Source organism: Ostrea edulis, chromosome 2, assembly GCF_947568905.1.
Source record: "Ostrea edulis chromosome 2, xbOstEdul1.1, whole genome shotgun sequence".
NCBI classification, from domain to species: domain Eukaryota; kingdom Metazoa; phylum Mollusca; class Bivalvia; order Ostreida; family Ostreidae; genus Ostrea; species Ostrea edulis.
The window spans coordinates 28141554-28158481 of NC_079165.1; the positions used below are offsets into that span (position 1 = coordinate 28141554).

General features: G+C 34.6%; 1 protein-coding gene across 29 annotated transcripts in view; it reads left to right on the forward strand.

The window, feature by feature from the left end:
• Positions 1-16928, forward strand: part of LOC125682376 (teneurin-m-like) — a 95867-nt gene that overhangs the window by 10446 nt on the left and 68493 nt on the right. For 23 of the 29 annotated variants that reach the window (XM_056156612.1, XM_056156580.1, XM_056156601.1 and 20 more), the window contains one exon: positions 8221-8290. The gene's annotated coding sequence lies outside the window, so the exon portion shown is untranslated. Of the gene's footprint in view, positions 1-7790; positions 8132-8220; positions 8291-16928 lie in introns of those variants that run through there. The other 6 variants (XM_056156598.1, XM_056156583.1, XM_056156602.1 and 3 more) reach the window with 5 other exon arrangements.

Here is a 16928-nt window from a genome sequence, read left to right on the forward strand (position 1 = left end):
TGCCGCTGCTCTATTACTCAGCATTAGATGGAAGAACTTTCAGGTCCCATCTTAATTCTTGAATCCTGCGGAACTGGTTCTTAAGATGAATTATGTGCATATGATGTGAATACGTCTGAAGTCTTTTGAGGTGAATGAAGAGAGTTAGAAGTTCTTAACGGATATAGGCATAATATCCGTGTTGTAACAAATTGATTGTGTTGCGTTCTTAGTGTAGGCTTATTTGTAGATCAAAGATTAATCAGCTCCTTAAGCTTTGCGTCATGCTCTTTCCTTGTAGTGATATATTTTTTTTTACCAATTTGAAAATGCTTTGTGTCACCTTCAAAGCGTAATAGTAATTTGAAAATTGAAGCATAGCGACACTTAACGATTGCTCTGTCTGTCTGCCCGTCTATCTGTCTGTCTGTTGTGCCTCAGAACTTTGAAACAGGAAAAGATAGGACTTTGGTATCTATCATGCATTTTGATTGTGTGTGGATCATTTCATATTAATGTATGCTGTAAATATTGTCGTTTTACTAGTCAAACTTTATTAAATCTGCAAGTTTTCAGTTTGAATGAGGCTTTATCTAATGTTTGAAGGCATGTCTTCAGTTTTCAGTTTGAATGAGGCTTTATTTAATGTTTGAAGGCATGTCTTCACACAATGTAGTGGGGAATTCTTTGACATAAAAAATCTGCCCCTGGTTAATGCAAAGAAAAAGTTGTGCTGTAAATGGAAGATTTTTGACAACTCTCTGGTATATACTTGTATCTCATGTAGAGACACCCTCTCAAATTTTACTGGGCAACTAGCTAGCATAGGTCTAAGTAATGAAGAGAACTCCCTTATAGCTTTTACCGGGCACCTAGCTAGAATAGGTCTAAGTAATAAAGAGAACACCTTCTCTGTGTTTACTCACCCTGGGCATGTTGCGTAGAAGTTCATAGCACCTTCACGGCGTGTCAACGTAGCGTAGAAGTTTATGGCACCCTCACGGCATTTACATAGCGTAGAAGTTTATGGCACCTTCATGGCATTTACGTAGCGTAGAATTTTATGGGACCTTTATGGCATTTACGTAGCATAGAATTTTATGGGACCTTCATGGCATTTACGTAGCATAGAAGTTTATGGCACCTTCACAGCGTTTACGTAGCGTAGAAGTTTATGGCACCTTCACAGCGTTTACGTAGCGTAGAAGTTTATGGCACCTTCACAGCGTTTACGTAGCGTAGAAGTTTATGGCACCTTCACTTCATGTACGTAGCGTAGAAGTTTATGGCACCTTCACAGCATTTATGTAGCGTAGAAATTTTTGGCACCTTCACGGAGTTTACATAGCGAAGAAGTTTATAGCACGTCACCATTATGACACGTCCCCGATATGACACTTACCACAAACAAACTTTTTTCAAAAATAAAAACAAAATTTATGTTTTTTTAAAAGTAAAATGAATATAATTTACCATATGGAATGTAATATATTGTCATGATTTCTCAATTCAATCCAAAGTAGTGAGGAAAATCTATATAGAGTTAGTTAGGGAAAGGTAATGTATATTTACTATATATATTTCAACTTTTGAACATCATAGATAATTTACAGGACCCTTATTTTTTTAAAATGATATTTTGTTTGTACTTGTTACAACCAAACTAAGCCTTTCTCTCTCTCTCTCTTTTTCTCTCTCAACACATACATCCATTTTTTGGTTGTACTGAGTGTCCTAAAGCTGTGTGGAAGTCTTTGTTAATGAGTGAAAACTTCTGAAGGAGACACGACACTGCAAACAAACAAGCAATCAATCACTAATGAAAATCGATGATGTTTCTCTCAAGATTCAGCTGTTATTTGTGCTTTGTGCAAATTACCTTCTCGTTCATACATGGTTTAAACCCAAATATAAGGCTGATTAGACACAGAAACATGCATGTTAGTGTCACACGATATACTGTGTACTGTACAAGGACTATACGATTATTGTTCTAAAGTTTGGGACTTGGTCAAATTGGATAGAAAACAGATTCGATCTGTGACAATTTAAATTTAATGCATCAGGTAACGTAATGTTGGAATAAATTATAAAAAAAAAATAAAATCCGATGTGCTCTTTGCATATAGAAGTTTGAAGTAATTACTGGGGAATTCTGATAATGTAACTCATATTCCACCCATTTTAAAAGAGGGCTTTAAAATTTCAGAACATTTGATAATTGACCTGCATTTTGTTTATTCATTCATCAGATGCACCTGGTAAGATTTTGTATGTAATAGTCTATAAACTTGATTGTATAGTGAGCAACATTTCAAAATTACAAATTAAAGAATTACGGGAAGGTTTCTCATTCAAATGAGTACACCACAGCTGCCAAAATACAACGTTCCGTAATTGATCAGATGAATTTTGCTATGATATCTCCAGGGGTCATATTGTCATGAAATGAAAGACCAGTAGAAAGAGGTCCTAAATATCACAAATAATTCATTATTGTTAGCAGGTTTTCCTACAGCAATCCGTGTAGCGATGATGCCTTAATAATCTGTCATACTCTTGACCAATTTATATCCAGATTTGTAGGAATTAATGCAAACTAAAACACTTGCTGCAAATTCTATAGAAGCGCCCTGCACGCTGGAATGGTAGTTTATAGTTGCAAATGAGTTCATACATACATATGCATTTTCATTAAAATCGGTAAATCTGTGTCATTATTGTAGATGATGGAGAGAGACCAGGGGTTAATGTTATTGATTTAAATGATGAAGATATACAGTGTTTATTTAGGTTCTGTAAACATTTGAAGCATGAACGAACTTTTCCCAGATCACGTTTTTGTTTCTCCGCTACCATCTGCTATAGTGATTGTTTATTGTATAAAGGACTCTAACCTCCCTGTTTTATTTCCACCCTCAGTCAGAAACCCTGGCTTCTTTATGAATCTACAATGTGCGTTAGTGGTTGTGGTCCTTCCCTATAAACAACCAAGGAAACAAGAGGGAAAAAATGGCACAAATGTGAATGCACTCTATTTTGATGATTGTTAAAGGTCAGATTAGTGTGAGTTTTGACAAGTTGTTTGATTCCAATGAAAATCGGGAATTAAAAGATGTCCCATTGTTAGTAAATTAAAAAATTCTGGTGTGACAGAGAGTAACAAAAGTTTTTATTAGGTTTGATAATTGGGATATCTGGTCTGTATGCAGGGGAGGATGGCCAGGAGGTTTGTAGGTTAGTGACACTTTGAGGAGGGTGCTTGTTATCCCATTGTGTACGTTATAGTGTATTGTTTGTAAGTAAACATGGTTAGGTGTGTGTGGACAATTGATAAACAGGTGCTTTTTTGAGGAAATGAAAGGGCAACAAGGATTTGGGTTTTTTTAAGGCACTGTCCTACAGATCGATTTACATCACTTAATATTATAATATTCATCAAAGTGCACTCTGAGGGACAAATTCAACCTCAGTTATTGTATAGAGATCAAAGAAATGCTGTGTCCATTATTCTCCAATATACCCCCTTTATACCAATTAATCGATAGATTTCCACTGAAACATAACTTTGACGAGGAAGATGAATATATGGGTTAATAAAATGTAATACTTAATGAGACCTTATCGGTTTCATGTCTTCGACACGATTAGATGATGTGTATTGTCTTAAAACAGCCGTTATAAATAGACTTATTTTATGGTTTTTCTGCCATCGTACCTACTGTTTTACACTTTGTGGTTTGCTTCTACAACAATAAAATCGATAACTGGTGATTTTATTTCACTATTCTAAAATTTAATCATCAAAGTTATTACACCAAGAGACAAAATAATATCGGGAATAGAGGCTGTTTATATTGATCCCGATTATTTATCTGAGGAAGTTCAGACTATAAATCAAAGTATCATGTATGCTGAAAATTTGGTTCTGTTTTTCAGAAAATATGACATGAATCTAATTTACTCTATGGATTTGCTCCAATTCCAGTGGTCCAGTACTGAGTAGATTGAATTGATCTTGAAGTGAGTGGTCCTTTCTAAAAAGAAACCCCTGGAAGAACCTTGGGGATTTTTAATTATTGTAAATGTGTAGAATTTTTACTATATTGATTATTGATGATAGAACAAATAATAATCAAACTAACAAATTTCCTTCCATCTATAACCCATTTTAATCAATTTATTGAAGAAATCTCTTTGCTGCTCTTTAATTATTGTAATCTTCCATGTTCATATATGAAATCGGGATCTGTCCAACATCGCAATTTGTCAAGATGGGTAATTTTTCTTACATCCAAAATAAACAAATGTAATCTGTGTATGAATTATCACGGAACTTTGAGTTCTTTATATTAATTAGATCGGGATCAAGATTACAGAAATTAATCAGCGGTGAAGGGAGACCCTTTTTCTTCAATAAAATGAATAAAAGGGATTATAGATGGATGAAATTTGTTAGTTTGATTAATAAGTGTACTATTATCAATAATCAATGTAGTTATTAACTGTTTATACCCCTGTAATAAATAAAAATCCCCCGGGGTTCTCTAGAGTTCTCTGCTTAGTGGAACCGAAAATGGAGTATAGCGTTAATAAAACAATTTTGCTGTTAGCCATGACCTTTTTATTTGCCTGGAATAGCAGATTTGATGAAACGTAGTGCTAGGAATTTTCATCTGTGTGAAAAAATGCATAAATTTTGCCAATAAGATCCAAAATGCTTAATATGTAAACACTTCAGAGTAAATGTTTGCACCTTTTATATTGTTTTATATATGAGGTAAAGTCCATAACCTTCAAATTGAATTTTACTTGATTTGTAATTCTCATGAAAGTGATTATAAACCTACTTTTGTTTTCTATAAACCACCAGAAATACTGGTACATGTAGCAAAAAGTGGTGGACTCGATTTGGCAGATATAAGCCGGCCAGTGCAGTTTTCCTTTATAAAAATATTGACTTCAAATGAAGTAAATCTGTAAATAGTGATTGTATTTATCAATACTTGATTTTGATCTTATTGAAGAAATAAGTTTTGATGATTTTTGAACAAATAAATTATGCCTGCATGTTCGTTTTTTGAGTGGTCGATTTTAGTCATATTTTAGCAGCCATATAGAAATTTCCAGGAACTCCGTATCTAAGCCATTGTGATGCAATATGATTAATATTTATTTGCCCACGCTTATGTGGGTGTTCATCTAGTAAGCTGCAGATCTGTATCTCTCTGGGAAAATATTGGTCTGTCCCGTCTGGTCTGTCCCAATATTTTCCCAGAGAGCTACAGGTATATGTATGCAGCTATCATATACATGTAGTATGATATAAAAAGAACTTGTAATGAGAAAATCTATTTATTGCAGTCATTTTAACAGTTTCATATTTAAGGATATACAGGTGACTCGAGATAGCTCGAAGTTCAAATGACCTTGATAAAACTTTGAGAAATCGAGAGATCGAAATTCGGAAATTGAAAGTCCACCGGTATGGTTCAGATTTTACAGTAACCATAAATGTTTACCAACAAGATCATATCGTTTTGACATGTTTTCTTTCATATTCGTAAGGTAGTTCATTTGATATTAAAGAACCTTATTAAGGTAGTTAATTTGATATCAAAGAACCCTTATTTTGCATTAATAAAAACATTTCAAAGTTTATGTATTTATTTTTTTTTTTAATCGTGCTTAGATAGGCATACAAAACCCAAGTTCCGATAAAGCTTTACTATCGCAAACTAAACAGAGCACGTTATGTTGCCTTATCCATGCAAACAAGAATTCTAACGAATGAGTAAAACGATGTTTTAGAATAACTTTACACAAATTAAAGAACAAACTCGAAAAATTTAACAGTCTGTAGATTTCTAAATTATGTATAAAACTTACTCTCTCGTTGTCAAGTCAAAACAAATTATAGATTTCATTCATAGTCGGATTATATATATATAGTTTTAATCATCACCACACAAAACCCCTGTGTAAGGTGTAAACTGACCAATTAGCCAATTATATACTCCAGTGTGTCACCTCCACAAAGAAGCATGGGTGATGTTTCAACTATGTAAACACCTAATTACCCCTCCTGCATTCAACAAATCCAGGTACATTAATTCTCTTCAACAGAGTTACAGGTCCTTTCTCTCCCTTATATGTATAAGGGAGAGAAAGGACTGATAACTCTGTGGAAGAATGATCCAAGTAGGGTCCAAGCGGAAATTATAACACGCTTGGGTAACGATGGGTATATGCTACGAGAGTGATAAACAATGGAATGTGTTTTACAGGACCCAACTTCACTTCGAGAGATCGAGAACTTCGAGAAATCGAATGTTCGAGAGATCGATAGTAAATTTGCTTTGTTATATAGATGTGACCCCCACCCCCCCCAAAAAAAACATTGGGACCATGATTTCACTTCGGAAACTTTGAGAAATCGAAGTTCGAGCCATCGAGAGTCACCTGTACACAATGTTTCTTAATGATTTATAATTTTTCGTGACAATTCACATTCAATTCACTTGCATTCTATCTCATTTCTACAAAAAATATTGGGGTATATTACCATGTCTGTTTTAGAGTTAGCATAGTTTGATAGTTCCTGGTTGTTACAAGTAAAAATATAAAATCAGATCTAATGTATTACAGGAAGTTGTACAGATGGACATGGTAGCAAAGAAGGAGAAAAACATCTTTGAAACAATCGGGTATTGAACCTAGTACCCTTGTATTACTAGTTAGATGATCTAACCACTAAGCTATCATAAATTATGTTAATGTTTCTACAATATAAAACTCAAACCTAATTCGGAAATCATACAAGAACTCTTCATATTAAAGAGATAAAAAACAATTTTAGAGAAAATGTCAGAAACGTTGCGTACATCCTTAATAATCTTGTGAAGTTGACATTGATTGACCTTTGACCCACTTAGCATTGCCTAAAACTGAGCTTTAAGATAGAATTTTCTTTTGTTTTGAGGTTGTCATCCCTGTGATGTTTGGCCTCGAGACTGTTTTGTGTAATTGGTTTTGATGGTTATGAGGTTAATTGTGCTATCATAAGGCAGGGCTGCTATATGTATTCTGTGTGCTAATTTCGGGAGCTGAGAAGCAGGGCCTGTGCTATCATTAGGCTGGGGCTGCTATATGTATATTCTGTGTGCTAACTTCGGGTACTCAGAAGCAGGGGTGTATTATGTATGTTGGTTTTTATAGCTACCAGTACATGTCGAATTCTACTTAATATACAGGACTTTGATTGAATTCCTTTCGAGTTTGGTATTTGCTGGTGATTCTGTACTAGTCTGCTCGATCAATGGAGGATTTTGCCTGACTTGGCAGCATTATGGTGTCTTCTATTCTCTTTAGTGATTTCTGAGAGATCTTTCACAATTAGCACAGCTATTAGTTAACTTGCATGTTTATGATCAGCCCCTTTTGTGCAAGAAATATGGTTTTAAAATGCTTTTACTGTCACAGAGAAGAGAATTTTTCCTCGCTTTTGTAGAGAATCAATTGGATGTGTTTATAATTTAAGTGAAGTTAAGAATCGATTTTCATTTTCAGTGTCTCTGTAAAGTGTGTGTATTAATTCAGAATAATTAGAGGAGGCTTCATTCTTTTCCAACAAAACACCAATTCTCATACACCAGAGGTATTTCAGAAAGTTAATTGCTTCAATTGACACAAATTGAATGCGTATATGTCTCAATCATGCTGCCGGCGCAATGAATAAACCTCGCTAGCAGAGGAGGTTTTTCTTCTATTTAAATTGAGTTTTAAAAATTTAGTGGATGAACGGATGAGTTATTGACAGGTAAATTGCTAATGAAGATGTGTAAATCAGTTTGGGGTTTTATTCTGAGATTGTGCAGAGAGTTTAGAAAGAAGGTTTACATAATTCTAAACCCAGAAGTAAATGCCACAGTGTTGGGGATTGAATGACCAGGTTTGCAGCGTGGGGCATACAGTAAATCTCTAATGATTTTAGCCAAATTCTTGTGACTCCAGAGAAAAACACCTTCTTGTGAGATTATATCATTGATAGCAGGTGATTTGATTTTATCTGTTGTGAAGCATTGAGATGGGATTTATCTGTGTCAACCTGTAGTCCAGCTATCAGGGGGGCTTCATTTTGTCCATTAGCTGTGTGGGTTATATTCTTCATTGATATAAGATCGGTTTCATCCAGAGGACCATTTTCTGCTCATAATTATTTTTTTCTCTCTCTCTCTCCAGTGAGTAAACAAAATGATACCAGTGGAATGGGGATAATACATTTGAAAGAGAAACACGAGACTTTAGAAAGGTAAGTCATACTTCAAAACATTTCTGAAGATAATATCTATCTTAAAAGTCACCAATCAAAAGTAATTGGGGTAAAAACAGAATGTAATTCAGCCAACTTAAAAATTTGTTTCCCCGCCGGGGCTGACATTTATTTATGTGTTAGTTTTTTTTATCGGACTGATTTTGGTTCATCAGCGAGATAGAGAGAACCTCGTGTCAATTGAAATTCAGATTTATGTTCAAAATGTTGTTTATCAGTTGATTGTTGATAGGTACAGAATAGTAAACGTACCCCAGCTGCTGTTCCTAAAACTGCCTGGTATTGTGCATTATAAACTTCTAAAATTTCAAGTCTTTATGCACAGGCTATGAAATTGCTCAATTGCCATGAGACGACTCATTTTGCATGCTCTCTTGAATACAAATGCTGTTGTATGATTTTGTTTTTCGTGGGATATCCCAGGATTTGAGGGAAATTGATCTCCGACTTGCATTAAACTTGGGTAATAATTAAAGTCCTCTGGTGATTGTCTGCTGGCTAAGGTATGTAGATTGTATTGTATAAGAGTTGCGTGGTCCTAGTATCGGGGATAGGGTTTCACTCGAGCTTCTTCTGTTTACGAGGGTCAGGAGACCCAGCATTGTGTCATTGTGTTTCGTACCTCTCCATTGTCGTGTTTTGTGTAATCTTCAAAATTTACAGGACATGAAGAAACATAGATTATCCCCTCAAAAAATCACAAGTTGAGTCATAGTTTCTAATTTTCTGAGGAATTTTTAAATTGGGTCTTATCACATTTTGGAGTTTTTGGTGTTCAAAGCAACTGAATCACTGCATGTAGGTGAAATTTGAATATTATGGTGCATAAATTTGTCAACACACGGTATGACAGTCGTTTTTTCTTACTTGTAGAATTATGCAGTATTTCAATAATAAAATGTTTTCTTTGGTTTGTTCAATGGGAGATGAAAAATGCGTAACCTGCTATTAAATGGTAATTTTTTTCTGCAATGTTTGCCACCTTCATACCAAAAGAAAGGATTTTATTTATAATCTTCTGCATTTTTAAAACATGTCGAATACTTTCAAGTGCGTGAAATATAGATATTATTTTCGGACCTGTGAATTATTTAGATGTAACAGCTAGCTGAAAATCACGTGACCTTGACTTGTCTCCATATTTGGTAATGAGTTTTGTATTTGAATGATGGATCATTTAATTTTACATGTTACACACTTTTTCATTGGTTGAAAAATTATTGAAATATCGTATCCAATGAAAAAAAAAAAAAATGTCCAGAACTACTTTCTATTGGAATGTTGGGGATTCCTCTGGATGCTTCATATTTATATATAGATTAAGGAATCCTGAAAAGAAAAACTTAACAATTCTATCGATCTATGTAAATTTATTAAACAAAAACAAATAAATATCAAATATAAATAATGATTAATTATGCAAAATTAAATAAACATGGCTATTTGAGGACACACCCCCCCCCCCAATATAACAACACACGTCTGCAATTCCGGGCTGAGAGTGAAATGTATTCAACCGGGGATGACAATAGTCCAGTTTGCACCTTGTGACAACTTCCTTCATGTCACGATTCCAAATGCCAGATACACAGCACACTGCCTCAGAGATACTGCAATATCGTAGCCCATAACAACTATGGTTTCGAACTCCGGCATGATATGTTTATGAGTGGACACCGAAATGAAGCTTCCTTAAGACGTTACGACAGCTGTGACGCCTTAGGAATTCACAGATAAAACTCGAAAACCCCTCTGTAACACTCACTTGTCCACCTGAAAGCCGTGACAACCCTCAAGAGAACCTACCTGGCATCCCACATCATGATTATGCATGTGTCCCAAGCTTTCAGTTAGTACTGATAATTCCAGTTCCACTCAACAAAATTCCAGCAATTTTCTCTCAACAGGACTTATCTCTAACTCATCCTTTCAAAACTGCATTCTTCAGTCCACAAGAAACCCGTTTGCTCAACAGTAAACAACAGTTCATGGAAGTCGCCATTAGGCCTAACGGATTTATTATTTTCTTTAAAGTTGTGTATTCAGAAATTACTACGCCCATCTCGAAATGACATAGAATGTATAGTCCAAGAATAACTCGTTAAATCAACTCAAATCATGTAATGTTTTATCATATAAACTCTATGTTTTAAAATATTAAATGATAAGGAATGAATTTAGTATTTTTTCATTGGATGGAGGTATTCCACGAAAAAAAAAAAGACGGAAAACTTTTGCATTATGCGCAGCAGTTTTCCGTCTTTTTTTTTTTTTTATGGAATACCTCCATCCAACAAAAAAATAATAAATTCATTCCTTAATAAAGGGCAAGATTTCAAGAAGGACAAACTCAAAATGCATGAAATAAATCAGCATATGACACATGTATGTAAAACTTATACGGTACCAATTTTGATGCACCAGATGCGCATTTCGACAAATAATGTCTCTTCAGTGATACTCAACCGAAATGTTTGAAATCCGAAATAACTATGAAGTTTTAGATCTAAATATAGCCAAAAACAGCGTGCCAAACAAGTGGAGCCAAATTCGTCCAAGGATAAGAGCTATGCATGAGGGAGATAATCCTTAATTTTGAAATGAATTTCTAAATTTTATAACAGCAATTAAATATACATCCGTATTTTCAAGCTAGTAACGAAGTACTTAGCTACTGGGCTGTAGAGACCCTCGGGGACTAACAGTCCACCAGCAGAGGCCTTGACCCAGGGGTCATAATGTAAAACTTATACGGTACCAATTTTGATGCACCAGATGCGCATTTCGACAAATAATGTCTCTTCAGTGATATATGTAAGCATTATTTATTGCATCTATTCAAAACAAAAGTTAAAAAATAAACAGAAAACTTATATACCAACAATTTCAACAATGCCGGGAAGTAGGATTCACATGCAGACAGACAGTTCTAAAAAATCCGATATAACTAGATTGAAACAAACCATGTCTTTATAGTTGCAAATGACAAGCAGTGGATTTCAGCAGAAATTAAGTGGAACACACACAGTGAATGTAAGAATATATTCATGAACAAGTGAAGATAACGAACAGTGATCAATCTCATAAATCCTATAAAGAATACAAAATTAAGAGAAGGGCAGACACTGATCCCTGGATACACCAGAGGTGCAATAGGGTATAGCATGTCCAAAAATACTTCATTTTTTTCACCCGAGTGTGCAGTTAAAATATCAGTAAGGGAATATCAAATGTGAAAAGGTCTGAATTTTCTGTGTATAATGAAAGATCTTGGCTGTTCTCTTCCATTACAAGAGAAAGTGAAACAGATTGCTTAGCTGAGTATTCACCATAAATATAATGAAGTCTAAGGAGATATGCAAATGATTTCAAATCACCATTCCAAATGGGTTTTTGCATGGAAGATGATTGTTTTAATTAAGCATTGTCAATCTTGAACTCTGATTTACGGAGTCTCCATTGGAGATATCCAGGGAAGGCTGTCACCATGAAGATAAGGAGCTCTCCAGTCAGTGGAGATCATTATAGTCCTCTCACCTCTTGTTCCCTTGGTGGATCCTTACTGGGTCATCTAAAGACTCTTTTGACACCTTTTTGTAGTTCTGCTAAGAGGAATCATATAACAAATCAAAAAGCTGAAGAAATCAGTTTCTCTTTCCCTCTCAGTATTCAAATTTTTTATGTTAATTAAGATCTCTCTCCTTTTTCCTCTCTTTCTCTCTTCTCTCTCTCCCCTCTTTCCCTCTCTGTTGGAATTGTTGATGATAAGATCTCTCCTCTCTTTCTTTCTCTCTCCTTTTCTCTCTTATCTCTCTCTTCTCTTTTATCTCTCTCTCTGCATGCATCCACCCATGGACCCATGTCTTGATTTCCTCAGTAGTGGAATTTTCAGAGAATGTATAGGCTTGTTTCTCATGTTTTATGGTTTGTATACAAGTTTATTTCTGTCAGTCTCTCAGAATCCTGTTGTCATTTATTTGTTTTTTACATAGACCTTAGTGAAAGTACAAATTTATAGACTTGAGGCAATTATAGGTTCACTGAATTTATCAGATCTCAAACTCTGACGTTTAGAATATCAGTTGCCAGAGACTTATTAATTAAGTCTTAATTAAATTTGTGCTTCTAAAGACACTAATGAATTGGCTATTACATTCATTATAAATCTGATGATGTTTTAGAGAGGAAAAACTAATTTCAAATCAAGGAATATCTGTTTTCATGACCATTTGAACATCAAAGATAAGCAATATTGGAATTCAAAAATGAGATAATTATAACCATGAGCATATTAACCATGGATTGGTATGTTGTTTGAAATTGTAATGATAGAGTAATCCAGATTGACAGTCGTATACAGTGAAAATTGCCTAATCTGACACCAGTCCTTCAGATGAAGGCGCAAAATCCGAGGTCCCATGTCACAGCAGGTGTAGCACGATAAAGATCCTTCCCTGCTCAAAGGTTGTATGCATCAAGCATAGGCCTAAATTTGGCAGCCCTTCACTGGAAATGCTGACGTCTCGATATGAGTGAAAGATTCTCGAGAGGAATGTTTAACCATATACAATCAATTACTGGGCATTCATTCTCAATTTCATTGTTTTTTACGCTGTTTATTCTGATAAGCTTTGTATTCCGACAAAAGCGTTGTCTTCCAGTGTATGTTGGTTTCACTGTATATATCTATATTTTATGGAGATATGAGCTTCCGACAGTTTACCTTATATGAATATAATTGTAGTGTTTGTGACTGATTTTTCCATTGGTTAACTGGTAGAATTGTTAATTCGTCTTCGTTTTTGATGCCTCGAGCCTTGATACCTGGACCATCTAAACATTTTTTGAAGTAAAGGATTTCCATTTAAATAAATCAGAAAAAATGAGACATTGAACAAACAAATTGAATTTTACATGGATATGTGATGTTTTCTGCACAGTGAGATGTAGTTTGCCTTTAAGATTTCATTCTGTGTCTTTTGAATTTAATCTTAATAACACTAACAAATGGAATGAAAGATTGTTCATATCCTCTGGTCGTGTGTGCCCATTGTCTGGTTCCCATTCCCTGACCAATGTCTGTGGTGAGCATGTGGCCGAGATCTGTATCATTTAATCATAGAAACACAAATGGAAGAAAACGATTGCTGTTTCCAATGAGTGATAGGGAAATTATTCCAATTTTTTCACATTTACAAAACATAATCACACCCAGCTAGATGCAGGACAATCCACATTTGTCATTTTGGCTCATTAGTTGAACTCGTTTTCCTTTGAATTAATATTTTCTTTTTGCTTAAGAAAATATTTAATGGAAATTGATTACAAAATAATTATTAGCGGAAAACTTGGAACAAAGATGTTAAAAGACAGAAGATGCCATCTTCAGCAGCGAGATTGTCATTTGTCGAACATTTAGGGCAGGCAGGGGCTACTAATGACTTTTCATCAGTCAAGTGGGGAACAGTTTAATAGTCATGTTGGAAGTGAGACAAGACACAGTGGTAGGGGACCCTGGGGGATGCTGTTTACAGTTTTTAAATGTCTAACTATATTTTTGGCACCTTTTGAATGCAAGATGTTACAAAATCCTCTATAAAATGAAAATTATTTGTGATATATGTTTGCAAATGAGCCACAGAAATCTAAATTAAAGAGTGCTAATCTAGCTATCAGTTGGGTTAAGATGATTAGTTTTAGAAATTATGAGTTCAATTGGTACCTTAATAAACCCACTGGAAATCAAATAAAAGTAGGTGCCTACAGGAAAGCGATTTTCTTGATTATTCCTCAAGCTTTTCTGAATGTCTCATTAAGACTATTTGCATATCAGAACTACCGGTATATTGTCTAAAAGGTGATTAAATTTCCTCAGTTTTGCTTATTTATGGTGTTACCAATATTGATTGTCATGGGAACATAATGTCCACTTTCCAGTGGTTGAAGCGAGGTCGTCTCACAATTACTGGAATCAGGATCCGCAGTAAACTAACAATTTCTTTTTTATAATTACCAATAAACTCGACATTATTTATACAAGCGGGAATCGGTTTCCAGGTACTTCAGCTGAAGCCAATTTTTGTCAGAATGGGACTGATTATTGAATTAATGCAGATCTTTTGTGCAGAGAAATAGCATTAGTTTAAATAATTCAGACAATGGTGGGACTATACTGCAGACAGTGGCTAATGAAATTGTCTGGGCGGTGATCCCCTGTGCATTAGGCTAACTTTTGTATTTAACATTTCTATATACAGTAAAACATGCTTATAATTTAACCTGCTTATAATGAATTCATGCTTATTGCAAAGTGACATTTATTCCCCTATGAGAGAAGGAAAACAATGAAAATCTTATTGGATATAACTAAGTTTGGTTTTAATGAAGTGTTTTTAGATGGCTGTGTAGGTTCGCTATAACCATGTTTTACTTTAAATGTATAAACTGCATCTCAAATGAGATAATTGTCAGGTTGTTTAAGCAGGACAATGGCATAAAAAAATTAGTGTCCCTATCGTAGGTACATGGAGCCTTGACGACAAGTATGTCAAAATTTGTGTGAGCTAGGGTTCTTGTTATGGAAGAAGGTTGTGAGCATGCAAGAGTTACTTTCCTTGAGAATCATTGAAAAATGATTAATGATAGCTCACTAGGCCTAGCTGTTAAACTTTCTCTGAAATTAAATTTTTGTCTGAAATTCATACAGATAATAAGGAATGGATACTCTTTCAATAATTTTTCACCATCCCTTTCGGAATTTGTGGTTTAAACAAAATTGTTATCAATGATTCATGAAAATTCTGCTATTGTTACAGACACATGTATCAGATTTCATGAAAATAAAGTGTTGATGGATTTTTTTGAAAACACATTAATAAATAAAATATTTTCATGAACTTGATATGTCATGGGAATATGATGTACTCAAGCTTAGCTATGGGGACATTTAATTCTGTGCTCTCACTCTGCCCTTTAGCATCATACACACTTAAATGGTGTCTTCAATGCTTATATAAATAGTTATGAATTTGAAAGAACTATACAAATTTATACAATCCCCAAATTCATGCCTCAGTGATTTTCTCATTTGCTTGGGTTTGAGAGCAGTATCATTATGACATAACAATGTATCCAACAGCTATTAAAGTAGTTAAGTTATGATGTCGTGGTTACTAAAGTGATAACAACAGTTGTTATGATGTCACAATGTATCCAACAGCTATTAAAGTAGCTAGTTATGATGTCATGATTACTAAAGTGACAACAGCAGTTGTTATGATGTCACAATGTATCCAACAGGTTATTAAAGTAGCTAGTTATGATGTCATGGTTACTAGAGTGACAACAGTCGTTATGATGTGGAGCCTACGACACGATGTATTTCAATGTTGAAAATAATGGTGAAATTAGTCATTAAAAGAAAACACAATCAAATTCATGTATGTAGACATTATACATATGTTATAATAGTTTCTTTTTCTATTACAATAACCAAATGGAAAATTTAGATTTAGTTTCAAGAGTTACACTTCTTTAAAAAAAGCCAGACAGAAGTTTTTTCTCATTTGTAATACTTGAATTAAGTTGAATATAACTATTTATCATCCCATCGTCCCAGAAAGCGATTACCAATGCTAACCTGATTATTGGTCTCATAAACAAGTTCAAGTGATTGTTGAGGAAGACCCTACTTTGCTTCTTTTTTTTTGGCCACATTCTCGGAAATCCACATGTTATAGTAGGATTGCATACTCTTGAGCTTTCAGAGACAATGCATCAAAAGCAATCAGTAAACTAAATTTACATGACAAATAACTTTTGCTGTGAGATCCGGAAACATTATTGTTGCAGTGGTTATTTGAATCTTGATTTACAGTAGATAGTATCCACCAACTATTACTACGGTAACCGCAATTTCATTTATGATTGATATTGTTTCAACAGCCAGTATATTTCTTCTTCCGGAGTCTTTCCTTTTCATATCGACTAATAGTCCTCAGCTCCATTATATTTCCATTTATAGCCAAAAGACTTCCACAAAATACCACACTGTAAAGGCGGAAAAAATTGTCAAAAACCAATTTTCTTACAATCGGGAATCATCTCTTTTATCAAAAGAAAGATGATCCTTAATCTAATATTTGAGAAAGAAAATGATGTACTGGGAGGAAAAAAATTCTTTGTTACAGATAGATTGCAATATGTTGGCTGCATTCCTGTTAAATCTTTTTAGCTTTGATCCGGACACCAAATCATGAAATGGCTGGGGCATATAGTGTTACCCTTTTCTGTCCCTATTATTCCATTATAATTCAGTTTCCGTTCATTATCTCTACTACAGATACAAGTATTCAACTGAAATTTGGTGTGTATATATATATATATATATATATATATATATATATATATATATATAAAGCACTAAATAATCACAACTAGGTACTGAAAATTTTCGCCCCAGCCCAGGGTCGAACCAGCGACGTACGGCACCCACCGCCTAGCAAGATTGTCAAACCAGTGCGTAAGTCCACTCGGCCACAACGACTTCCCTAAAAAGGAAGCTTTGTTATGCTCCTAAAGCGCTACTTATACACACTGATGCAATCCCACACAGTCG